Below are 24,934 nucleotides of genomic sequence, written 5' to 3' on the forward strand. Positions count from 1 at the left end.
CCAATGACTTATTCTTATTTCTAAGGGCCGCTCCATCAGATAGCCCAGACAGGCAGGCGTTGGTGGTATAGTGGTGAGCATAGCTGCCTTCCAAGCAGTTGACCCGGGTTCGATTCCCGGCCAACGCAGATCAAATCTTTAAATTGTTCAAAATGCATTTTTTGGAAATCAGACTCATGCTGAAAGCAAAGCTGACACACTTTTCGTGAAAATCAAAACCCCATCCAGGAAAGGTTCTTGCATCCTAGTTTCTGCAACTGTCTATCGGTGAGGGGATTGAAGCGAGCAGGGCTCCTGGCCCCTCCCCGACAAAGCCCTGACGAAGGCCTGACAAAGGCCTATTCGCCTTGCCCTGACGGGCCTTGGTCCCAGCAGGCCACCGAGCACAGCACCTCAGCCTATTAGAGTGAGGTTTCAGGATCTCTCTCATCCTGTAAACCAACATACTGAAGAAGGTGAAACGTGTGGCTGCGCTCCTCACATGCTGAAGCAGCAGCAGCCCTTTCCCTGAAGCAAAGTTCCTTCATTCCTCCCTCCCATAACCCTTAGCAGGGGATTTATGGTAATTGAGTTGAGTTTCCAAACTGGCCCTTCCTTCCTTCCTTCCCATATCTGCCAGCTCGAGAAGGCTTGTTTTGTTGCACCTGGGAAGTAAAGTATCTATTTGCGAGAGAGAGAGAATGAGAGAGAGAGACAGAGAGAGAGAGACAGAGAGAGAAGGGGAAGGGGTGTTGGCAGTTAGGGTGTGAGCTAGAGAAATGAGGCCTGTCTGCAAAAGGCCATGGGATGGGAGTGCGTGGTTGCAGGTTGTTTGGCTTTGTAAGGCCTACTGCCCGCTTCACTCGAAACTGGGTCTAGGGTTGTCGGTTTGTAGGCTGTAAAAGCCCAGAAAAGCTCTTGTTCTCCAACCAGCAGAGTGGCGCAGCGGAAGCGTGCTGGGCCCATAACCCAGAGGTCGATGGATCGAAACCATCCTCTGCTAACTTTTTTCAAATTATGTTTTTGTGTCATGGCATTAGGGCACAAAGAGCTGTAAGTGCCTGGATGCAATGTCATTCCTTGAACTTGCTGCCTCGTTCCACTCTTGCGCTAAATAGGAGAGGGTCCCAGCCCAGCCAACAAAATGTACTGTTCAATCAAACCAAACTTAAAACCAAGCTCCTTTTTTAAGGGGTCCCGGGGAAATGTTGGGCTGACCGGCAAGACCTCATGATGCGAACTGCTTCTGCGTCAAACGCAAGCTTTTTTCATTCCCAGCCAATGACTTATTCTTATTTCTAAGGGCCGCTCCATCAGATAGCCCAGACAGGCAGGCGTTGGTGGTATAGTGGTGAGCATAGCTGCCTTCCAAGCAGTTGACCCGGGTTTGATTCCCGGCCAACGCAGATCAAATCTTTAAATTGTTCAAAATGCATTTTTTGGAAATCAGACTCATGCTGAAAGCAAAGCTGACACACTTTTCGTGAAAATCAAAACCCCATCCAGGAAAGGTTCTTGCATCCTAGTTTCTGCAACTGTCTATCGGTGAGGGGATTGAAGCGAGCAGGGCTCCTGGCCCCTCCCCGACAAAGCCCTGACGAAGGCCTGACAAAGGCCTATTCGCCTTGCCCTGACGGGCCTTGGTCCCAGCAGGCCACCGAGCACAGCACCTCAGCCTATTAGAGTGAGGTTTCAGGATCTCTCTCATCCTGTAAACCAACATACTGAAGAAGGTGAAACGTGTGGCTGCGCTCCTCACATGCTGAAGCAGCAGCAGCCCTTTCCCTGAAGCAAAGTTCCTTCATTCCTCCCTCCCATAACCCTTAGCAGGGGATTTATGGTAATTGAGTTGAGTTTCCAAACTGGCCCTTCCTTCCTTCCTTCCCATATCTGCCAGCTCGAGAAGGCTTGTTTTGTTGCACCTGGGAAGTAAAGTATCTATTTGCGAGAGAGAGAGAATGAGAGAGAGAGACAGAGAGAGAGAGACAGAGAGAGAAGGGGAAGGGGTGTTGGCAGTTAGGGTGTGAGCTAGAGAAATGAGGCCTGTCTGCAAAAGGCCATGGGATGGGAGTGCGTGGTTGCAGGTTGTTTGGCTTTGTAAGGCCTACTGCCCGCTTCACTCGAAAATGGGTCTAGGGTTGTCGGTTTGTAGGCTGTAAAAGCCCAGAAAAGCTTTTGTTCTCCAACCAGCAGAGTGGCGCAGCGGAAGGGTGCTGGGCCCATAACCCAGAGGTCGATGGATCGAAACCATCCTCTGCTAACTTTTTTCAAATTATGTTTTTGTGTCATGGCATTAGGGCACAAAGAGCTGTAAGTGCCTGGATGCAATGTCATTCCTTGAACTTGCTGCCTCGTTCCACTCTTGCGCTAAATAGGAGAGGGTCCCAGCCCAGCCAACAAAATGCACTGTTCAATCAAACCAAACTTAAAACCAAGCTCCTTTTTTAAGGGGTCCCGGGGAAATGTTGGGCTGACCGGCAAGACCTCATGATGCGAACTGCTTCTGCGTCAAACGCAAGCTTTTTTCATTCCCAGCCAATGACTTATTCTTATTTCTAAAGGCCGCTCCATCAGATAGCCCAGACAGGCAGCCGTTGGTGGTATAGTGGTGAGCATAGCTGCCTTCCAAGCAGTTGACCCGGGTTCGATTCCCGGCCAACGCAGATCAAATCTTTAAATTGTTCAAAATGCATTTTTTGGAAATCAGACTCATGCTGAAAGCAAAGCTGACACACTTTTCGTGAAAATCAAAACCCCATCCAGGAAAGGTTCTTGCATCCTAGTTTCTGCAACTGTCTATCGGTGAGGGGATTGAAGCGAGCAGGGCTCCTGGCCCCTCCCCGACAAAGCCCTGACGAAGGCCTGACAAAGGCCTATTCGCCTTGCCCTGACGGGCCTTGGTCCCAGCAGGCCACCGAGCACAGCACCTCAGCCTATTAGAGTGAGGTTTCAGGATCTCTCTCATCCTGTAAACCAACATACTGAAGAAGGTGAAACGTGTGGCTGCGCTCCTCACATGCTGAAGCAGCAGCAGCCCTTTCCCTGAAGCAAAGTTCCTTCATTCCTCCCTCCCATAACCCTTAGCAGGGGATTTATGGTAATTGAGTTGAGTTTCCAAACTGGCCCTTCCTTCCTTCCTTCCCATATCTGCCAGCTCGAGAAGGCTTGTTTTGTTGCACCTGGGAAGTAAAGTATCTATTTGCGAGAGAGAGAGAATGAGAGAGAGAGACAGAGAGAGAGAGACAGAGAGAGAAGGGGAAGGGGTGTTGGCAGTTAGGGTGTGAGCTAGAGAAATGAGGCCTGTCTGCAAAAGGCCATGGGATGGGAGTGCGTGGTTGCAGGTTGTTTGGCTTTGTAAGGCCTACTGCCCGCTTCACTCGAAACTGGGTCTAGGGTTGTCGGTTTGTAGGCTGTAAAAGCCCAGAAAAGCTCTTGTTCTCCAACCAGCAGAGTGGCGCAGCGGAAGCGTGCTGGGCCCATAACCCAGAGGTCGATGGATCGAAACCATCCTCTGCTAACTTTTTTCAAATTATGTTTTTGTGTCATGGCATTAGGGCACAAAGAGCTGTAAGTGCCTGGATGCAATGTCATTCCTTGAACTTGCTGCCTCGTTCCACTCTTGCGCTAAATAGGAGAGGGTCCCAGCCCAGCCAACAAAATGTACTGTTCAATCAAACCAAACTTAAAACCAAGCTCCTTTTTTAAGGGGTCCCGGGGAAATGTTGGGCTGACCGGCAAGACCTCATGATGCGAACTGCTTCTGCGTCAAACGCAAGCTTTTTTCATTCCCAGCCAATGACTTATTCTTATTTCTAAGGGCCGCTCCATCAGATAGCCCAGACAGGCAGGCGTTGGTGGTATAGTGGTGAGCATAGCTGCCTTCCAAGCAGTTGACCCGGGTTCGATTCCCGGCCAACGCAGATCAAATCTTTAAATTGTTCAAAATGCATTTTTTGGAAATCAGACTCATGCTGAAAGCAAAGCTGACACACTTTTCGTGAAAATCAAAACCCCATCCAGGAAAGGTTCTTGCATCCTAGTTTCTGCAACTGTCTATCGGTGAGGGGATTGAAGCGAGCAGGGCTCCTGGCCCCTCCCCGACAAAGCCCTGACGAAGGCCTGACAAAGGCCTATTCGCCTTGCCCTGACGGGCCTTGGTCCCAGCAGGCCACCGAGCACAGCACCTCAGCCTATTAGAGTGAGGTTTCAGGATCTCTCTCATCCTGTAAACCAACATACTGAAGAAGGTGAAACGTGTGGCTGCGCTCCTCACATGCTGAAGCAGCAGCAGCCCTTTCCCTGAAGCAAAGTTCCTTCATTCCTCCCTCCCATAACCCTTAGCAGGGAATTTATGGTAATTGAGTTGAGTTTCCAAACTGGCCCTTCCTTCCTTCCTTCCCATATCTGCCAGCTCGAGAAGGCTTGTTTTGTTGCACCTGGGAAGTAAAGTATCTATTTGCGAGAGAGAGAGAATGAGAGAGAGAGACAGAGAGAGAGAGACAGAGAGAGAAGGGGAAGGGGTGTTGGCAGTTAGGGTGTGAGCTAGAGAAATGAGGCCTGTCTGCAAAAGGCCATGGGATGGGAGTGCGTGGTTGCAGGTTGTTTGGCTTTGTAAGGCCTACTGCCCGCTTCACTCGAAACTGGGTCTAGGGTTGTCGGTTTGTAGGCTGTAAAAGCCCAGAAAAGCTCTTGTTCTCCAACCAGCAGAGTGGCGCAGCGGAAGCGTGCTGGGCCCATAACCCAGAGGTCGATGGATCGAAACCATCCTCTGCTAACTTTTTTCAAATTATGTTTTTGTGTCATGGCATTAGGGCACAAAGAGCTGTAAGTGCCTGGATGCAATGTCATTCCTTGAACTTGCTGCCTCGTTCCACTCTTGCGCTAAATAGGAGAGGGTCCCAGCCCAGCCAACAAAATGTACTGTTCAATCAAACCAAACTTAAAACCAAGCTCCTTTTTTAAGGGGTCCCGGGGAAATGTTGGGCTGACCGGCAAGACCTCATGATGCGAACTGCTTCTGCGTCAAACGCAAGCTTTTTTCATTCCCAGCCAATGACTTATTCTTATTTCTAAGGGCCGCTCCATCAGATAGCCCAGACAGGCAGGCGTTGGTGGTATAGTGGTGAGCATAGCTGCCTTCCAAGCAGTTGACCCGGGTTCGATTCCCGGCCAACGCAGATCAAATCTTTAAATTGTTCAAAATGCATTTTTTGGAAATCAGACTCATGCTGAAAGCAAAGCTGACACACTTTTCGTGAAAATCAAAACCCCATCCAGGAAAGGTTCTTGCATCCTAGTTTCTGCAACTGTCTATCGGTGAGGGGATTGAAGCGAGCAGGGCTCCTGGCCCCTCCCCGACAAAGCCCTGACGAAGGCCTGACAAAGGCCTATTCGCCTTGCCCTGACGGGCCTTGGTCCCAGCAGGCCACCGAGCACAGCACCTCAGCCTATTAGAGTGAGGTTTCAGGATCTCTCTCATCCTGTAAACCAACATACTGAAGAAGGTGAAACGTGTGGCTGCGCTCCTCACATGCTGAAGCAGCAGCAGCCCTTTCCCTGAAGCAAAGTTCCTTCATTCCTCCCTCCCATAACCCTTAGCAGGGGATTTATGGTAATTGAGTTGAGTTTCCAAACTGGCCCTTCCTTCCTTCCTTCCCATATCTGCCAGCTCGAGAAGGCTTGTTTTGTTGCACCTGGGAAGTAAAGTATCTATTTGCGAGAGAGAGAGAATGAGAGAGAGAGACAGAGAGAGAGAGACAGAGAGAGAAGGGGAAGGGGTGTTGGCAGTTAGGGTGTGAGCTAGAGAAATGAGGCCTGTCTGCAAAAGGCCATGGGATGGGAGTGCGTGGTTGCAGGTTGTTTGGCTTTGTAAGGCCTACTGCCCGCTTCACTCGAAAATGGGTCTAGGGTTGTCGGTTTGTAGGCTGTAAAAGCCCAGAAAAGCTTTTGTTCTCCAACCAGCAGAGTGGCGCAGCGGAAGCGTGCTGGGCCCATAACCCAGAGGTCGATGGATCGAAACCATCCTCTGCTAACTTTTTTCAAATTATGTTTTTGTGTCATGGCATTAGGGCACAAAGAGCTGTAAGTGCCTGGATGCAATGTCATTCCTTGAACTTGCTGCCTCGTTCCACTCTTGCGCTAAATAGGAGAGGGTCCCAGCCCAGCCAACAAAATGCACTGTTCAATCAAACCAAACTTAAAACCAAGCTCCTTTTTTAAGGGGTCCCGGGGAAATGTTGGGCTGACCGGCAAGACCTCATGATGCGAACTGCTTCTGCGTCAAACGCAAGCTTTTTTCATTCCCAGCCAATGACTTATTCTTATTTCTAAGGGGCGCTCCATCAGATAGCCCAGACAGGCAGGCGTTGGTGGTATAGTGGTGAGCATAGCTGCCTTCCAAGCAGTTGACCCGGGTTCGATTCCCGGCCAACGCAGATCAAATCTTTAAATTGTTCAAAATGCATTTTTTGGAAATCAGACTCATGCTGAAAGCAAAGCTGACACACTTTTCGTGAAAATCAAAACCCCATCCAGGAAAGGTTCTTGCATCCTAGTTTCTGCAACTGTCTATCGGTGAGGGGATTGAAGCGAGCAGGGCTCCTGGCCCCTCCCCGACAAAGCCCTGACGAAGGCCTGACAAAGGCCTATTCGCCTTGCCCTGACGGGCCTTGGTCCCAGCAGGCCACCGAGCACAGCACCTCAGCCTATTAGAGTGAGGTTTCAGGATCTCTCTCATCCTGTAAACCAACATACTGAAGAAGGTGAAACGTGTGGCTGCGCTCCTCACATGCTGAAGCAGCAGCAGCCCTTTCCCTGAAGCAAAGTTCCTTCATTCCTCCCTCCCATAACCCTTAGCAGGGGATTTATGGTAATTGAGTTGAGTTTCCAAACTGGCCCTTCCTTCCTTCCTTCCCATATCTGCCAGCTCGAGAAGGCTTGTTTTGTTGCACCTGGGAAGTAAAGTATCTATTTGCGAGAGAGAGAGAATGAGAGAGAGAGACAGAGAGAGAGAGACAGAGAGAGAAGGGGAAGGGGTGTTGGCAGTTAGGGTGTGAGCTAGAGAAATGAGGCCTGTCTGCAAAAGGCCATGGGATGGGAGTGCGTGGTTGCAGGTTGTTTGGCTTTGTAAGGCCTACTGCCCGCTTCACTCGAAACTGGGTCTAGGGTTGTCGGTTTGTAGGCTGTAAAAGCCCAGAAAAGCTCTTGTTCTCCAACCAGCAGAGTGGCGCAGCGGAAGCGTGCTGGGCCCATAACCCAGAGGTCGATGGATCGAAACCATCCTCTGCTAACTTTTTTCAAATTATGTTTTTGTGTCATGGCATTAGGGCACAAAGAGCTGTAAGTGCCTGGATGCAATGTCATTCCTTGAACTTGCTGCCTCGTTCCACTCTTGCGCTAAATAGGAGAGGGTCCCAGCCCAGCCAACAAAATGTACTGTTCAATCAAACCAAACTTAAAACCAAGCTCCTTTTTTAAGGGGTCCCGGGGAAATGTTGGGCTGACCGGCAAGACCTCATGATGCGAACTGCTTCTGCGTCAAACGCAAGCTTTTTTCATTCCCAGCCAATGACTTATTCTTATTTCTAAGGGCCGCTCCATCAGATAGCCCAGACAGGCAGGCGTTGGTGGTATAGTGGTGAGCATAGCTGCCTTCCAAGCAGTTGACCCGGGTTCTATTCCCGGCCAACGCAGATCAAATCTTTAAATTGTTCAAAATGCATTTTTTGGAAATCAGACTCATGCTGAAAGCAAAGCTGACACACTTTTCGTGAAAATCAAAACCCCATCCAGGAAAGGTTCTTGCATCCTAGTTTCTGCAACTGTCTATCGGTGAGGGGATTGAAGCGAGCAGGGCTCCTGGCCCCTCCCCGACAAAGCCCTGACGAAGGCCTGACAAAGGCCTATTCGCCTTGCCCTGACGAGCCTTGGTCCCAGCAGGCCACCGAGCACAGCACCTCAGCCTATTAGAGTGAGGTTTCAGGATCTCTCTCATCCTGTAAACCAACATACTGAAGAAGGTGAAACGTGTGGCTGCGCTCCTCACATGCTGAAGCAGCACCAGCCCTTTCCCTGAAGCAAAGTTCCTTCATTCCTCCCTCCCATAACCCTTAGCAGGGGATTTATGGTAATTGAGTTGAGTTTCCAAACTGGCCCTTCCTTCCTTCCTTCCCATATCTGCCAGCTCGAGAAGGCTTGTTTTGTTGCACCTGGGAAGTAAAGTATCTATTTGCGAGAGAGAGAGAATGAGAGAGAGAGACAGAGAGAGAGAGACAGAGAGAGAAGGGGAAGGGGTGTTGGCAGTTAGGGTGTGAGCTAGAGAAATGAGGCCTGTCTGCAAAAGGCCATGGGATGGGAGTGCGTGGTTGCAGGTTGTTTGGCTTTGTAAGGCCTACTGCCCGCTTCACTCGAAACTGGGTCTAGGGTTGTCGGTTTGTAGGCTGTAAAAGCCCAGAAAAGCTCTTGTTCTCCAACCAGCAGAGTGGCGCAGCGGAAGCGTGCTGGGCCCATAACCCAGAGGTCGATGGATCGAAACCATCCTCTGCTAACTTTTTTCAAATTATGTTTTTGTGTCATGGCATTAGGGCACAAAGAGCTGTAAGTGCCTGGATGCAATGTCATTCCTTGAACTTGCTGCCTCGTTCCACTCTTGCGCTAAATAGGAGAGGGTCCCAGCCCAGCCAACAAAATGTACTGTTCAATCAAACCAAACTTAAAACCAAGCTCCTTTTTTAAGGGGTCCCGGGGAAATGTTGGGCTGACCGGCAAGACCTCATGATGCGAACTGCTTCTGCGTCAAACGCAAGCTTTTTTCATTCCCAGCCAATGACTTATTCTTATTTCTAAGGGGCGCTCCATCAGATAGCCCAGACAGGCAGGCGTTGGTGGTATAGTGGTGAGCATAGCTGCCTTCCAAGCAGTTGACCCGGGTTCGATTCCCGGCCAACGCAGATCAAATCTTTAAATTGTTCAAAATGCATTTTTTGGAAATCAGACTCATGCTGAAAGCAAAGCTGACACACTTTTCGTGAAAATCAAAACCCCATCCAGGAAAGGTTCTTGCATCCTAGTTTCTGCAACTGTCTATCGGTGAGGGGATTGAAGCGAGCAGGGCTCCTGGCCCCTCCCCGACAAAGCCCTGACGAAGGCCTGACAAAGGCCTATTCGCCTTGCCCTGACGGGCCTTGGTCCCAGCAGGCCACCGAGCACAGCACCTCAGCCTATTAGAGTGAGGTTTCAGGATCTCTCTCATCCTGTAAACCAACATACTGAAGAAGGTGAAACGTGTGGCTGCGCTCCTCACATGCTGAAGCAGCAGCAGCCCTTTCCCTGAAGCAAAGTTCCTTCATTCCTCCCTCCCATAACCCTTAGCAGGGGATTTATGGTAATTGAGTTGAGTTTCCAAACTGGCCCTTCCTTCCTTCCTTCCCATATCTGCCAGCTCGAGAAGGCTTGTTTTGTTGCACCTGGGAAGTAAAGTATCTATTTGCGAGAGAGAGAGAATGAGAGAGAGAGACAGAGAGAGAGAGACAGAGAGAGAAGGGGAAGGGGTGTTGGCAGTTAGGGTGTGAGCTAGAGAAATGAGGCCTGTCTGCAAAAGGCCATGGGATGGGAGTGCGTGGTTGCAGGTTGTTTGGCTTTGTAAGGCCTACTGCCCGCTTCACTCGAAACTGGGTCTAGGGTTGTCGGTTTGTAGGCTGTAAAAGCCCAGAAAAGCTCTTGTTCTCCAACCAGCAGAGTGGCGCAGCGGAAGCGTGCTGGGCCCATAACCCAGAGGTCGATGGATCGAAACCATCCTCTGCTAACTTTTTTCAAATTATGTTTTTGTGTCATGGCATTAGGGCACAAAGAGCTGTAAGTGCCTGGATGCAATGTCATTCCTTGAACTTGCTGCCTCGTTCCACTCTTGCGCTAAATAGGAGAGGGTCCCAGCCCAGCCAACAAAATGTACTGTTCAATCAAACCAAACTTAAAACCAAGCTCCTTTTTTAAGGGGTCCCGGGGAAATGTTGGGCTGACCGGCAAGACCTCATGATGCGAACTGCTTCTGCGTCAAACGCAAGCTTTTTTCATTCCCAGCCAATGACTTATTCTTATTTCTAAGGGCCGCTCCATCAGATAGCCCAGACAGGCAGGCGTTGGTGGTATAGTGGTGAGCATAGCTGCCTTCCAAGCAGTTGACCCGGGTTCTATTCCCGGCCAACGCAGATCAAATCTTTAAATTGTTCAAAATGCATTTTTTGGAAATCAGACTCATGCTGAAAGCAAAGCTGACACACTTTTCGTGAAAATCAAAACCCCATCCAGGAAAGGTTCTTGCATCCTAGTTTCTGCAACTGTCTATCGGTGAGGGGATTGAAGCGAGCAGGGCTCCTGGCCCCTCCCCGACAAAGCCCTGACGAAGGCCTGACAAAGGCCTATTCGCCTTGCCCTGACGAGCCTTGGTCCCAGCAGGCCACCGAGCACAGCACCTCAGCCTATTAGAGTGAGGTTTCAGGATCTCTCTCATCCTGTAAACCAACATACTGAAGAAGGTGAAACGTGTGGCTGCGCTCCTCACATGCTGAAGCAGCAGCAGCCCTTTCCCTGAAGCAAAGTTCCTTCATTCCTCCCTCCCATAACCCTTAGCAGGGGATTTATGGTAATTGAGTTGAGTTTCCAAACTGGCCCTTCCTTCCTTCCTTCCCATATCTGCCAGCTCGAGAAGGCTTGTTTTGTTGCACCTGGGAAGTAAAGTATCTATTTGCGAGAGAGAGAGAATGAGAGAGAGAGACAGAGAGAGAGAGACAGAGAGAGAAGGGGAAGGGGTGTTGGCAGTTAGGGTGTGAGCTAGAGAAATGAGGCCTGTCTGCAAAAGGCCATGGGATGGGAGTGCGTGGTTGCAGGTTGTTTGGCTTTGTAAGGCCTACTGCCCGCTTCACTCGAAACTGGGTCTAGGGTTGTCGGTTTGTAGGCTGTAAAAGCCCAGAAAAGCTCTTGTTCTCCAACCAGCAGAGTGGCGCAGCGGAAGCGTGCTGGGCCCATAACCCAGAGGTCGATGGATCGAAACCATCCTCTGCTAACTTTTTTCAAATTATGTTTTTGTGTCATGGCATTAGGGCACAAAGAGCTGTAAGTGCCTGGATGCAATGTCATTCCTTGAACTTGCTGCCTCGTTCCACTCTTGCGCTAAATAGGAGAGGGTCCCAGCCCAGCCAACAAAATGCACTGTTCAATCAAACCAAACTTAAAACCAAGCTCCTTTTTTAAGGGGTCCCGGGGAAATGTTGGGCTGACCGGCAAGACCTCATGATGCGAACTGCTTCTGCGTCAAACGCAAGCTTTTTTCATTCCCAGCCAATGACTTATTCTTATTTCTAAGGGGCGCTCCATCAGATAGCCCAGACAGGCAGGGGTTGGTGGTATAGTGGTGAGCATAGCTGCCTTCCAAGCAGTTGACCCGGGTTCGATTCCCGGCCAACGCAGATCAAATCTTTAAATTGTTCAAAATGCATTTTTTGGAAATCAGACTCATGCTGAAAGCAAAGCTGACACACTTTTCGTGAAAATCAAAACCCCATCCAGGAAAGGTTCTTGCATCCTAGTTTCTGCAACTGTCTATCGGTGAGGGGATTGAAGCGAGCAGGGCTCCTGGCCCCTCCCCGACAAAGCCCTGACGAAGGCCTGACAAAGGCCTATTCGCCTTGCCCTGACGGGCCTTGGTCCCAGCAGGCCACCGAGCACAGCACCTCAGCCTATTAGAGTGAGGTTTCAGGATCTCTCTCATCCTGTAAACCAACATACTGAAGAAGGTGAAACGTGTGGCTGCGCTCCTCACATGCTGAAGCAGCAGCAGCCCTTTCCCTGAAGCAAAGTTCCTTCATTCCTCCCTCCCATAACCCTTAGCAGGGGATTTATGGTAATTGAGTTGAGTTTCCAAACTGGCCCTTCCTTCCTTCCTTCCCATATCTGCCAGCTCGAGAAGGCTTGTTTTGTTGCACCTGGGAAGTAAAGTATCTATTTGCGAGAGAGAGAGAATGAGAGAGAGAGACAGAGAGAGAGAGACAGAGAGAGAAGGGGAAGGGGTGTTGGCAGTTAGGGTGTGAGCTAGAGAAATGAGGCCTGTCTGCAAAAGGCCATGGGATGGGAGTGCGTGGTTGCAGGTTGTTTGGCTTTGTAAGGCCTACTGCCCGCTTCACTCGAAACTGGGTCTAGGGTTGTCGGTTTGTAGGCTGTAAAAGCCCAGAAAAGCTCTTGTTCTCCAACCAGCAGAGTGGCGCAGCGGAAGCGTGCTGGGCCCATAACCCAGAGGTCGATGGATCGAAACCATCCTCTGCTAACTTTTTTCAAATTATGTTTTTGTGTCATGGCATTAGGGCACAAAGAGCTGTAAGTGCCTGGATGCAATGTCATTCCTTGAACTTGCTGCCTCGTTCCACTCTTGCGCTAAATAGGAGAGGGTCCCAGCCCAGCCAACAAAATGTACTGTTCAATCAAACCAAACTTAAAACCAAGCTCCTTTTTTAAGGGGTCCCGGGGAAATGTTGGGCTGACCGGCAAGACCTCATGATGCGAACTGCTTCTGCGTCAAACGCAAGCTTTTTTCATTCCCAGCCAATGACTTATTCTTATTTCTAAGGGCCGCTCCATCAGATAGCCCAGACAGGCAGGCGTTGGTGGTATAGTGGTGAGCATAGCTGCCTTCCAAGCAGTTGACCCGGGTTCTATTCCCGGCCAACGCAGATCAAATCTTTAAATTGTTCAAAATGCATTTTTTGGAAATCAGACTCATGCTGAAAGCAAAGCTGACACACTTTTCGTGAAAATCAAAACCCCATCCAGGAAAGGTTCTTGCATCCTAGTTTCTGCAACTGTCTATCGGTGAGGGGATTGAAGCGAGCAGGGCTCCTGGCCCCTCCCCGACAAAGCCCTGACGAAGGCCTGACAAAGGCCTATTCGCCTTGCCCTGACGAGCCTTGGTCCCAGCAGGCCACCGAGCACAGCACCTCAGCCTATTAGAGTGAGGTTTCAGGATCTCTCTCATCCTGTAAACCAACATACTGAAGAAGGTGAAACGTGTGGCTGCGCTCCTCACATGCTGAAGCAGCAGCAGCCCTTTCCCTGAAGCAAAGTTCCTTCATTCCTCCCTCCCATAACCCTTAGCAGGGGATTTATGGTAATTGAGTTGAGTTTCCAAACTGGCCCTTCCTTCCTTCCTTCCCATATCTGCCAGCTCGAGAAGGCTTGTTTTGTTGCACCTGGGAAGTAAAGTATCTATTTGCGAGAGAGAGAGAATGAGAGAGAGAGACAGAGAGAGAGAGACAGAGAGAGAAGGGGAAGGGGTGTTGGCAGTTAGGGTGTGAGCTAGAGAAATGAGGCCTGTCTGCAAAAGGCCATGGGATGGGAGTGCGTGGTTGCAGGTTGTTTGGCTTTGTAAGGCCTACTGCCCGCTTCACTCGAAACTGGGTCTAGGGTTGTCGGTTTGTAGGCTGTAAAAGCCCAGAAAAGCTCTTGTTCTCCAACCAGCAGAGTGGCGCAGCGGAAGCGTGCTGGGCCCATAACCCAGAGGTCGATGGATCGAAACCATCCTCTGCTAACTTTTTTCAAATTATGTTTTTGTGTCATGGCATTAGGGCACAAAGAGCTGTAAGTGCCTGGATGCAATGTCATTCCTTGAACTTGCTGCCTCGTTCCACTCTTGCGCTAAATAGGAGAGGGTCCCAGCCCAGCCAACAAAATGTACTGTTCAATCAAACCAAACTTAAAACCAAGCTCCTTTTTTAAGGGGTCCCGGGGAAATGTTGGGCTGACCGGCAAGACCTCATGATGCGAACTGCTTCTGCGTCAAACGCAAGCTTTTTTCATTCCCAGCCAATGACTTATTCTTATTTCTAAGGGCCGCTCCATCAGGTAGCCCAGACAGGCAGGCGTTGGTGGTATAGTGGTGAGCATAGCTGCCTTCCAAGCAGTTGACCTGGGTTCGATTCCCGGCCAACGCAGATCAAATCTTTAAATTGTTCAAAATGCATTTTTTGGAAATCAGACTCATGCTGAAAGCAAAGCTGACACACTTTTCGTGAAAATCAAAACCCCATCCAGGAAAGGTTCTTGCATCCTAGTTTCTGCAACTGTCTATCGGTGAGGGGATTGAAGCGAGCAGGGCTCCTGGCCCCTCCCCGACAAAGCCCTGACGAAGGCCTGACAAAGGCCTATTCGCCTTGCCCTGACGGGCCTTGGTCCCAGCAGGCCACCGAGCACAGCACCTCAGCCTATTAGAGTGAGGTTTCAGGATCTCTCTCATCCTGTAAACCAACATACTGAAGAAGGTGAAACGTGTGGCTGCGCTCCTCACATGCTGAAGCAGCAGCAGCCCTTTCCCTGAAGCAAAGTTCCTTCATTCCTCCCTCCCATAACCCTTAGCAGGGGATTTATGGTAATTGAGTTGAGTTTCCAAACTGGCCCTTCCTTCCTTCCTTCCCATATCTGCCAGCTCGAGAAGGCTTGTTTTGTTGCACCTGGGAAGTAAAGTATCTATTTGCGAGAGAGAGAGAATGAGAGAGAGAGACAGAGAGAGAGAGACAGAGAGAGAAGGGGAAGGGGTGTTGGCAGTTAGGGTGTGAGCTAGAGAAATGAGGCCTGTCTGCAAAAGGCCATGGGATGGGAGTGCGTGGTTGCAGGTTGTTTGGCTTTGTAAGGCCTACTGCCCGCTTCACTCGAAAATGGGTCTAGGGTTGTCGGTTTGTAGGCTGTAAAAGCCCAGAAAAGCTTTTGTTCTCCAACCAGCAGAGTGGCGCAGCGGAAGGGTGCTGGGCCCATAACCCAGAGGTCGATGGATCGAAACCATCCTCTGCTAACTTTTTTCAAATTATGTTTTTGTGTCATGGCATTAGGGCACAAAGAGCTGTAAGTGCCTGGATGCAATGTCATTCCTTGAACTTGCTGCCTCGTTCCACTCTTGCGCTAAATAGGAGAGGGTCCCAGCCCAGCCAACAAAATGCACTGTTCAATCAAACCAAACTTAAAACCAAGCTCCTTTTTTAAGGGGTCCCGGGGAAATGTTGGGCTGACCGGCAAGACCTCATGATGCGAACTGCTTCTGCGTCAAACGCAAGCTTTTTTCATTCCCAGCCAATGACTTATTCTTATTTCTAAAGGCCGCTCCATCAGATAGCCCAGACAGGCAGGCGTTGGTGGTATAGTGGTGAGCATAGCTGCCTTCCAAGCAGTTGACCCGGGTTCGATTCCCGGCCAACGCAGATCAAATCTTTAAATTGTTCAAAATGCATTTTTTGGAAATCAGACTCATGCTGAAAGCAAAGCTGACACACTTTTCGTGAAAATCAAAACCCCATCCAGGAAAGGTTCTTGCATCCTAGTTTCTGCAACTGTCTATCGGTGAGGGGATTGAAGCGAGCAGGGCTCCTGGCCCCTCCCCGACAAAGCCCTGACGAAGGCCTGACAAAGGCCTATTCGCCTTGCCCTGACGGGCCTTGGTCCCAGCAGGCCACCGAGCACAGCACCTCAGCCTATTAGAGTGAGGTTTCAGGATCTCTCTCATCCTGTAAACCAACATACTGAAGAAGGTGAAACGTGTGGCTGCGCTCCTCACATGCTGAAGCAGCAGCAGCCCTTTCCCTGAAGCAAAGTTCCTTCATTCCTCCCTCCCATAACCCTTAGCAGGGGATTTATGGTAATTGAGTTGAGTTTCCAAACTGGCCCTTCCTTCCTTCCTTCCCATATCTGCCAGCTCGAGAAGGCTTGTTTTGTTGCACCTGGGAAGTAAAGTATCTATTTGCGAGAGAGAGAGAATGAGAGAGAGAGACAGAGAGAGAGAGACAGAGAGAGAAGGGGAAGGGGTGTTGGCAGTTAGGGTGTGAGCTAGAGAAATGAGGCCTGTCTGCAAAAGGCCATGGGATGGGAGTGCGTGGTTGCAGGTTGTTTGGCTTTGTAAGGCCTACTGCCCGCTTCACTCGAAACTGGGTCTAGGGTTGTCGGTTTGTAGGCTGTAAAAGCCCAGAAAAGCTCTTGTTCTCCAACCAGCAGAGTGGCGCAGCGGAAGCGTGCTGGGCCCATAACCCAGAGGTCGATGGATCGAAACCATCCTCTGCTAACTTTTTTCAAATTATGTTTTTGTGTCATGGCATTAGGGCACAAAGAGCTGTAAGTGCCTGGATGCAATGTCATTCCTTGAACTTGCTGCCTCGTTCCACTCTTGCGCTAAATAGGAGAGGGTCCCAGCCCAGCCAACAAAATGCACTGTTCAATCAAACCAAACTTAAAACCAAGCTCCTTTTTTAAGGGGTCCCGGGGAAATGTTGGGCTGACCGGCAAGACCTCATGATGCGAACTGCTTCTGCGTCAAACGCAAGCTTTTTTCATTCCCAGCCAATGACTTATTCTTATTTCTAAGGGGCGCTCCATCAGATAGCCCAGACAGGCAGGCGTTGGTGGTATAGTGGTGAGCATAGCTGCCTTCCAAGCAGTTGACCCGGGTTCGATTCCCGGCCAACGCAGATCAAATCTTTAAATTGTTCAAAATGCATTTTTTGGAAATCAGACTCATGCTGAAAGCAAAGCTGACACACTTTTCGTGAAAATCAAAACCCCATCCAGGAAAGGTTCTTGCATCCTAGTTTCTGCAACTGTCTATCGGTGAGGGGATTGAAGCGAGCAGGGCTCCTGGCCCCTCCCCGACAAAGCCCTGACGAAGGCCTGACAAAGGCCTATTCGCCTTGCCCTGACGGGCCTTGGTCCCAGCAGGCCACCGAGCACAGCACCTCAGCCTATTAGAGTGAGGTTTCAGGATCTCTCTCATCCTGTAAACCAACATACTGAAGAAGGTGAAACGTGTGGCTGCGCTCCTCACATGCTGAAGCAGCAGCAGCCCTTTCCCTGAAGCAAAGTTCCTTCATTCCTCCCTCCCATAACCCTTAGCAGGGGATTTATGGTAATTGAGTTGAGTTTCCAAACTGGCCCTTCCTTCCTTCCTTCCCATATCTGCCAGCTCGAGAAGGCTTGTTTTGTTGCACCTGGGAAGTAAAGTATCTATTTGCGAGAGAGAGAGAATGAGAGAGAGAGACAGAGAGAGAGAGACAGAGAGAGAAGGGGAAGGGGTGTTGGCAGTTAGGGTGTGAGCTAGAGAAATGAGGCCTGTCTGCAAAAGGCCATGGGATGGGAGTGCGTGGTTGCAGGTTGTTTGGCTTTGTAAGGCCTACTGCCCGCTTCACTCGAAACTGGGTCTAGGGTTGTCGGTTTGTAGGCTGTAAAAGCCCAGAAAAGCTCTTGTTCTCCAACCAGCAGAGTGGCGCAGCGGAAGCGTGCTGGGCCCATAACCCAGAGGTCGATGGATCGAAACCATCCTCTGCTAACTTTTTTCAAATTATGTTTTTGTGTCATGGCATTAGGGCACAAAGAGCTGTAAGTGCCTGGATGCAATGTCATTCCTTGAACTTGCTGCCTCGTTCCACTCTTGCGCTAAATAGGAGAGGGTCCCAGCCCAGCCAACAAAATGCACTGTTCAATCAAACCAAACTTAAAACCAAGCTCCTTTTTTAAGGGGTCCCGGGGAAATGTTGGGCTGACCGGCAAGACCTCATGATGCGAACTGCTTCTGCGTCAAACGCAAGCTTTTTTCATTCCCAGCCAATGACTTATTCTTATTTCTAAAGGCCGCTCCATCAGATAGCCCAGACAGGCAGGCGTTGGTGGTATAGTGGTGAGCATAGCTGCCTTCCAAGCAGTTGACCCGGGTTCGATTCCCGGCCAACGCAGATCAAATCTTTAAATTGTTCAAAATGCATTTTTTGGAAATCAGACTCATGCTGAAAGCAAAGCTGACACACTTTTCGTGAAAATCAAAACCCCATCCAGGAAAGGTTCTTGCATCCTAGTTTCTGCAACTGTCTATCGGTGAGGGGATTGAAGCGAGCAGGGCTCCTGGCCCCTCCCCGACAAAGCCCTGACGAAGGCCTGACAAAGGCCTATTCGCCTTGCCCTGACGGGCCTTGGTCCCAGCAGGCCACCGAGCACAGCACCTCAGCCTATTAGAGTGAGGTTTCAGGATCTCTCTCATCCTGTAAACCAACATACTGAAGAAGGTGAAACGTGTGGCTGCGCTCCTCACATGCTGAAGCAGCAGCAGCCCTTTCCCTGAAGCAAAGTTCCTTCATTCCTCCCTCCCATAACCCTTAGCAGGGGATTTATGGTAATTGAGTTGAGTTTCCAAACTGGCCCTTCCTTCCTTCCTTCCCATATCTGCCAGCTCGAGAAGGCTTGTTTTGTTGCACCTGGGAAGTAAAGTATCTATTTGCGAGAGAGAGAGAATGAGAGAGAGAGACAGAGAGAGAGAGACAGAGAGAGAAGGGGAAGGGGTGTTGGCAGTTAGGGTGTGAGCTAGAGAAATGAGGCCTGTCTGCAAAAGGCCATGGGATGGGAGTGCGTGGTTGCAGGTTGTTTGGCTTTGTAAGGCCTACTGCCCGCTTCACTCGAAACTGGGTCTAGGGTTGTCGGTTTGTAGGCTGTAAAAGCCCAGAAAAGCTCTTGTTCTCCAACCAGCAGAGTGGCGCAGCGGAAGCGTGCTGGGCCCATAACCCAGAGGTCGATGGATCGAAACCATCCTCTGCTAACTTTTTTCAAATTATGTTTTTGTGTCATGGCATTAGGGCACAAAGAGCTGTAAGTGCCTGGATGCAATGTCATTCCTTGAACTTGCTGCCTCGTTCCACTCTTGCGCTAAATAGGAGAGGGTCCCAGCCCAGCCAACAAAATGCACTGTTCAATCAAACCAAACTTAAAACCAAGCTCCTTTTTTAAGGGGTCCCGGGGAAATGTTGGGCTGACCGGCAAGACCTCATGATGCGAACTGCTTCTGCGTCAAACGCAAGCTTTTTTCATTCCCAGCCAATGACTTATTCTTATTTCTAAGGGGCGCTCCATCAGATAGCCCAGACAGGCAGGCGTTGGTGGTATAGTGGTGAGCATAGCTGCCTTCCAAGCAGTTGACCCGGGTTCGATTCCCGGCCAACGCAGATCAAATCTTTAAATTGTTCAAAATGCATTTTTTGGAAATCAGACTCATGCTGAAAGCAAAGCTGACACACTTTTCGTGAAAATCAAAACCCCATCCAGGAAAGGTTCTTGCATCCTAGTTTCTGCAACTGTCTATCGGTGAGGGGATTGAAGCGAGCAGGGCTCCTGGCCCCTCCCCGACAAAGCCCTGACGAAGGCCTGACAAAGGCCTATTCGCCTTGCCCTGACGGGCCTTGGTCCCAGCAGGCCACCGAGCACAGCACCTCAGCCTATTAGAGTGAGGTTTCAGGATCTCTCTCATCCTGTAAACCAACATACTGAAGAAGGTGAAACGTGTGGCTGCGCTCCTCACATGCTGAAGCAGCAGCAGCCCTTTCCCTGAAGCAAAGTTCCTTCATTCCTCCCTCCCATAACCCTTAGCAGGGGATTTATGGTAATTGAGTTGAGTTTCCAAACTGGCCCTTCCTTCCTTCCTTCCCATATCTGCCAGCTCGAGAAGGCTTGTTTTGTTGCACCTGGGAAGTAAAGTATCTATTTGCGAGAGAGAGAGAATGAGAGAGAGAGACAGAGAGAGAGAGACAGAGAGAGAAGGGGAAGGGGTGTTGGCAGTTAGGGTGTGAGCTAGAGAAATGAGGCCTGTCTGCAAAAGGCCATGGGATGGGAGTGCGTGGTTGCAGGTTGTTTGGCTTTGTAAGGCCTACTGCCCGCTTCACTCGAAACTGGGTCTAGGGTTGTCGGTTTGTAGGCTGTAAAAGCCCAGAAAAGCTCTTGTTCTCCAACCAGCAGAGTGGCGCAGCGGAAGCGTGCTGGGCCCATAACCCAGAGGTCGATGGATCGAAACCATCCTCTGCTAACTTTTTTCAAATTATGTTTTTGTGTCATGGCATTAGGGCACAAAGAGCTGTAAGTGCCTGGATGCAATGTCATTCCTTGAACTTGCTGCCTCGTTCCACTCTTGCGCTAAATAGGAGAGGGTCCCAGCCCAGCCAACAAAATGTACTGTTCAATCAAACCAAACTTAAAACCAAGCTCCTTTTTTAAGGGGTCCCGGGGAAATGTTGGGCTGACCGGCAAGACCTCATGATGCGAACTGCTTCTGCGTCAAACGCAAGCTTTTTTCATTCCCAGCCAATGACTTATTCTTATTTCTAAGGGCCGCTCCATCAGATAGCCCAGACAGGCAGGCGTTGGTGGTATAGTGGTGAGCATAGCTGCCTTCCAAGCAGTTGACCCGGGTTCTATTCCCGGCCAACGCAGATCAAATCTTTAAATTGTTCAAAATGCATTTTTTGGAAATCAGACTCATGCTGAAAGCAAAGCTGACACACTTTTCGTGAAAATCAAAACCCCATCCAGGAAAGGTTCTTGCATCCTAGTTTCTGCAACTGTCTATCGGTGAGGGGATTGAAGCGAGCAGGGCTCCTGGCCCCTCCCCGACAAAGCCCTGACGAAGGCCTGACAAAGGCCTATTCGCCTTGCCCTGACGAGCCTTGGTCCCAGCAGGCCACCGAGCACAGCACCTCAGCCTATTAGAGTGAGGTTTCAGGATCTCTCTCATCCTGTAAACCAACATACTGAAGAAGGTGAAACGTGTGGCTGCGCTCCTCACATGCTGAAGCAGCAGCAGCCCTTTCCCTGAAGCAAAGTTCCTTCATTCCTCCCTCCCATAACCCTTAGCAGGGGATTTATGGTAATTGAGTTGAGTTTCCAAACTGGCCCTTCCTTCCTTCCTTCCCATATCTGCCAGCTCGAGAAGGCTTGTTTTGTTGCACCTGGGAAGTAAAGTATCTATTTGCGAGAGAGAGAGAATGAGAGAGAGAGACAGAGAGAGAGAGACAGAGAGAGAAGGGGAAGGGGTGTTGGCAGTTAGGGTGTGAGCTAGAGAAATGAGGCCTGTCTGCAAAAGGCCATGGGATGGGAGTGCGTGGTTGCAGGTTGTTTGGCTTTGTAAGGCCTACTGCCCGCTTCACTCGAAACTGGGTCTAGGGTTGTCGGTTTGTAGGCTGTAAAAGCCCAGAAAAGCTCTTGTTCTCCAACCAGCAGAGTGGCGCAGCGGAAGCGTGCTGGGCCCATAACCCAGAGGTCGATGGATCGAAACCATCCTCTGCTAACTTTTTTCAAATTATGTTTTTGTGTCATGGCATTAGGGCACAAAGAGCTGTAAGTGCCTGGATGCAATGTCATTCCTTGAACTTGCTGCCTCGTTCCACTCTTGCGCTAAATAGGAGAGGGTCCCAGCCCAGCCAACAAAATGTACTGTTCAATCAAACCAAACTTAAAACCAAGCTCCTTTTTTAAGGGGTCCCGGGGAAATGTTGGGCTGACCGGCAAGACCTCATGATGCGAACTGCTTCTGCGTCAAACGCAAGCTTTTTTCATTCCCAGCCAATGACTTATTCTTATTTCTAAGGGCCGCTCCATCAGATAGCCCAGACAGGCAGGCGTTGGTGGTATAGTGGTGAGCATAGCTGCCTTCCAAGCAGTTGACCTGGGTTCGATTCCCGGCCAACGCAGATCAAATCTTTAAATTGTTCAAAATGCATTTTTTGGAAATCAGACTCATGCTGAAAGCAAAGCTGACACACTTTTCGTGAAAATCAAAACCCCATCCAGGAAAGGTTCTTGCATCCTAGTTTCTGCAACTGTCTATCGGTGAGGGGATTGAAGCGAGCAGGGCTCCTGGCCCCTCCCCGACAAAGCCCTGACGAAGGCCTGACAAAGGCCTATTCGCCTTGCCCTGACGGGCCTTGGTCCCAGCAGGCCACCGAGCACAGCACCTCAGCCTATTAGAGTGAGGTTTCAGGATCTCTCTCATCCTGTAAACCAACATACTGAAGAAGGTGAAACGTGTGGCTGCGCTCCTCACATGCTGAAGCAGCAGCAGCCCTTTCCCTGAAGCAAAGTTCCTTCATTCCTCCCTCCCATAACCCTTAGCAGGGGATTTATGGTAATTGAGTTGAGTTTCCAAACTGGCCCTTCCTTCCTTCCTTCCCATATCTGCCAGCTCGAGAAGGCTTGTTTTGTTGCACCTGGGAAGTAAAGTATCTATTTGCGAGAGAGAGAGAATGAGAGAGAGAGACAGAGAGAGAGAGACAGAGAGAGAAGGGGAAGGGGTGTTGGCAGTTAGGGTGTGAGCTAGAGAAATGAGGCCTGTCTGCAAAAGGCCATGGGATGGGAGTGCGTGGTTGCAGGTTGTTTGGCTTTGTAAGGCCTACTGCCCGCTTCACTCGAAACTGGGTCTAGGGTTGTCGGTTTGTAGGCTGTAAAAGCCCAGAAAAGCTTTTGTTCTCCAACCAGCAGAGTGGCGCAGCGGAAGGGTGCTGGGCCCATAACCCAGAGGTCGATGGATCGAAACCATCCTCTGCTAACTTTTTTCAAATTATGTTTTTGTGTCATGGCATTAGGGCACAAAGAGCTGTAAGTGCCTGGATGCAATGTCATTCCTTGAACTTGCTGCCTCGTTCCACTCTTGCGCTAAATAGGAGAGGGTCCCAGCCCAGCCAACAAAATGCACTGTTCAATCAAACCAAACTTAAAACCAAGCTCCTTTTTTAAGGGGTCCCGGGGAAATGTTGGGCTGACCGGCAAGACCTCATGATGCGAACTGCTTCTGCGTCAAACGCAAGCTTTTTTCATTCCCAGCCAATGACTTATTCTTATTTCTAAAGGCCGCTCCATCAGATAGCCCAGACAGGCAGGCGTTGGTGGTATAGTGGTGAGCATAGCTGCCTTCCAAGCAGTTGACCCGGGTTCGATTCCCGGCCAACGCAGATCAAATCTTTAAATTGTTCAAAATGCATTTTTTGGAAATCAGACTCATGCTGAAAGCAAAGCTGACACACTTTTCGTGAAAATCAAAACCCCATCCAGGAAAGGTTCTTGCATCCTAGTTTCTGCAACTGTCTATCGGTGAGGGGATTGAAGCGAGCAGGGCTCCTGGCCCCTCCCCGACAAAGCCCTGACGAAGGCCTGACAAAGGCCTATTCGCCTTGCCCTGACGGGCCTTGGTCCCAGCAGGCCACCGAGCACAGCACCTCAGCCTATTAGAGTGAGGTTTCAGGATCTCTCTCATCCTGTAAACCAACATACTGAAGAAGGTGAAACGTGTGGCTGCGCTCCTCACATGCTGAAGCAGCAGCAGCCCTTTCCCTGAAGCAAAGTTCCTTCATTCCTCCCTCCCATAACCCTTAGCAGGGGATTTATGGTAATTGAGTTGAGTTTCCAAACTGGCCCTTCCTTCCTTCCTTCCCATATCTGCCAGCTCGAGAAGGCTTGTTTTGTTGCACCTGGGAAGTAAAGTATCTATTTGCGAGAGAGAGAGAATGAGAGAGAGAGACAGAGAGAGAGAGACAGAGAGAGAAGGGGAAGGGGTGTTGGCAGTTAGGGTGTGAGCTAGAGAAATGAGGCCTGTCTGCAAAAGGCCATGGGATGGGAGTGCGTGGTTGCAGGTTGTTTGGCTTTGTAAGGCCTACTGCCCGCTTCACTCGAAACTGGGTCTAGGGTTGTCGGTTTGTAGGCTGTAAAAGCCCAGAAAAGCTCTTGTTCTCCAACCAGCAGAGTGGCGCAGCGGAAGCGTGCTGGGCCCATAACCCAGAGGTCGATGGATCGAAACCATCCTCTGCTAACTTTTTTCAAATTATGTTTTTGTGTCATGGCATTAGGGCACAAAGAGCTGTAAGTGCCTGGATGCAATGTCATTCCTTGAACTTGCTGCCTCGTTCCACTCTTGCGCTAAATAGGAGAGGGTCCCAGCCCAGCCAACAAAATGCACTGTTCAATCAAACCAAACTTAAAACCAAGCTCCTTTTTTAAGGGGTCCCGGGGAAATGTTGGGCTGACCGGCAAGACCTCATGATGCGAACTGCTTCTGCGTCAAACGCAAGCTTTTTTCATTCCCAGCCAATGACTTATTCTTATTTCTAAGGGGCGCTCCATCAGATAGCCCAGACAGGCAGGCGTTGGTGGTATAGTGGTGAGCATAGCTGCCTTCCAAGCAGTTGACCCGGGTTCGATTCCCGGCCAACGCAGATCAAATCTTTAAATTGTTCAAAATGCATTTTTTGGAAATCAGACTCATGCTGAAAGCAAAGCTGACACACTTTTCGTGAAAATCAAAACCCCATCCAGGAAAGGTTCTTGCATCCTAGTTTCTGCAACTGTCTATCGGTGAGGGGATTGAAGCGAGCAGGGCTCCTGGCCCCTCCCCGACAAAGCCCTGACGAAGGCCTGACAAAGGCCTATTCGCCTTGCCCTGACGGGCCTTGGTCCCAGCAGGCCACCGAGCACAGCACCTCAGCCTATTAGAGTGAGGTTTCAGGATCTCTCTCATCCTGTAAACCAACATACTGAAGAAGGTGAAACGTGTGGCTGCGCTCCTCACATGCTGAAGCAGCAGCAGCCCTTTCCCTGAAGCAAAGTTCCTTCATTCCTCCCTCCCATAACCCTTAGCAGGGGATTTATGGTAATTGAGTTGAGTTTCCAAACTGGCCCTTCCTTCCTTCCTTCCCATATCTGCCAGCTCGAGAAGGCTTGTTTTGTTGCACCTGGGAAGTAAAGTATCTATTTGCGAGAGAGAGAGAATGAGAGAGAGAGACAGAGAGAGAGAGACAGAGAGAGAAGGGGAAGGGGTGTTGGCAGTTAGGGTGTGAGCTAGAGAAATGAGGCCTGTCTGCAAAAGGCCATGGGATGGGAGTGCGTGGTTGCAGGTTGTTTGGCTTTGTAAGGCCTACTGCCCGCTTCACTCGAAACTGGGTCTAGGGTTGTCGGTTTGTAGGCTGTAAAAGCCCAGAAAAGCTCTTGTTCTCCAACCAGCAGAGTGGCGCAGCGGAAGCGTGCTGGGCCCATAACCCAGAGGTCGATGGATCGAAACCATCCTCTGCTAACTTTTTTCAAATTATGTTTTTGTGTCATGGCATTAGGGCACAAAGAGCTGTAAGTGCCTGGATGCAAT

General features: G+C 50.1%; 11 non-coding genes across 11 annotated transcripts; all 11 read left to right on the plus strand.

Moving 5' to 3' along the window:
• Positions 1 to 56: 56 nt before the first annotated feature.
• Positions 57 to 128, plus strand: TRNAG-UCC (transfer RNA glycine (anticodon UCC)). Its single transcript has one exon. It is a non-coding gene; the product is annotated as a tRNA-Gly (tRNA).
• A 3,699-nt stretch (positions 129 to 3,827) lies between these two features.
• On the plus strand, positions 3,828 to 3,899 carry TRNAG-UCC (transfer RNA glycine (anticodon UCC)). The gene has a single exon. It is a non-coding gene; the product is annotated as a tRNA-Gly (tRNA).
• A 1,185-nt stretch (positions 3,900 to 5,084) lies between these two features.
• On the plus strand, positions 5,085 to 5,156 carry TRNAG-UCC (transfer RNA glycine (anticodon UCC)). The gene has a single exon. It is a non-coding gene; the product is annotated as a tRNA-Gly (tRNA).
• A 1,185-nt stretch (positions 5,157 to 6,341) lies between these two features.
• Positions 6,342 to 6,413, plus strand: TRNAG-UCC (transfer RNA glycine (anticodon UCC)). Its single transcript has one exon. It is a non-coding gene; the product is annotated as a tRNA-Gly (tRNA).
• Positions 6,414 to 8,855: 2,442 nt separating this feature from the next.
• On the plus strand, positions 8,856 to 8,927 carry TRNAG-UCC (transfer RNA glycine (anticodon UCC)). The gene has a single exon. It is a non-coding gene; the product is annotated as a tRNA-Gly (tRNA).
• A 6,213-nt stretch (positions 8,928 to 15,140) lies between these two features.
• TRNAG-UCC (transfer RNA glycine (anticodon UCC)) lies at positions 15,141 to 15,212 on the plus strand. The gene has a single exon. It is a non-coding gene; the product is annotated as a tRNA-Gly (tRNA).
• Positions 15,213 to 16,397: 1,185 nt separating this feature from the next.
• On the plus strand, positions 16,398 to 16,469 carry TRNAG-UCC (transfer RNA glycine (anticodon UCC)). The gene has a single exon. It is a non-coding gene; the product is annotated as a tRNA-Gly (tRNA).
• A 1,185-nt stretch (positions 16,470 to 17,654) lies between these two features.
• Positions 17,655 to 17,726, plus strand: TRNAG-UCC (transfer RNA glycine (anticodon UCC)). Its single transcript has one exon. It is a non-coding gene; the product is annotated as a tRNA-Gly (tRNA).
• Positions 17,727 to 18,911: 1,185 nt separating this feature from the next.
• TRNAG-UCC (transfer RNA glycine (anticodon UCC)) lies at positions 18,912 to 18,983 on the plus strand. Its single transcript has one exon. It is a non-coding gene; the product is annotated as a tRNA-Gly (tRNA).
• A 3,699-nt stretch (positions 18,984 to 22,682) lies between these two features.
• Positions 22,683 to 22,754, plus strand: TRNAG-UCC (transfer RNA glycine (anticodon UCC)). The gene has a single exon. It is a non-coding gene; the product is annotated as a tRNA-Gly (tRNA).
• Positions 22,755 to 23,939: 1,185 nt separating this feature from the next.
• On the plus strand, positions 23,940 to 24,011 carry TRNAG-UCC (transfer RNA glycine (anticodon UCC)). The gene has a single exon. It is a non-coding gene; the product is annotated as a tRNA-Gly (tRNA).
• The last annotated feature ends 923 nt before the right edge of the window (positions 24,012 to 24,934 follow it).

This window comes from Ambystoma mexicanum, chromosome 6q, assembly GCF_040938575.1.
Source record: "Ambystoma mexicanum isolate Mex_15411 chromosome 6q, UKY_AmexF1_1, whole genome shotgun sequence".
Taxonomy (NCBI): Eukaryota; Metazoa; Chordata; class Amphibia; order Caudata; family Ambystomatidae; genus Ambystoma; species Ambystoma mexicanum.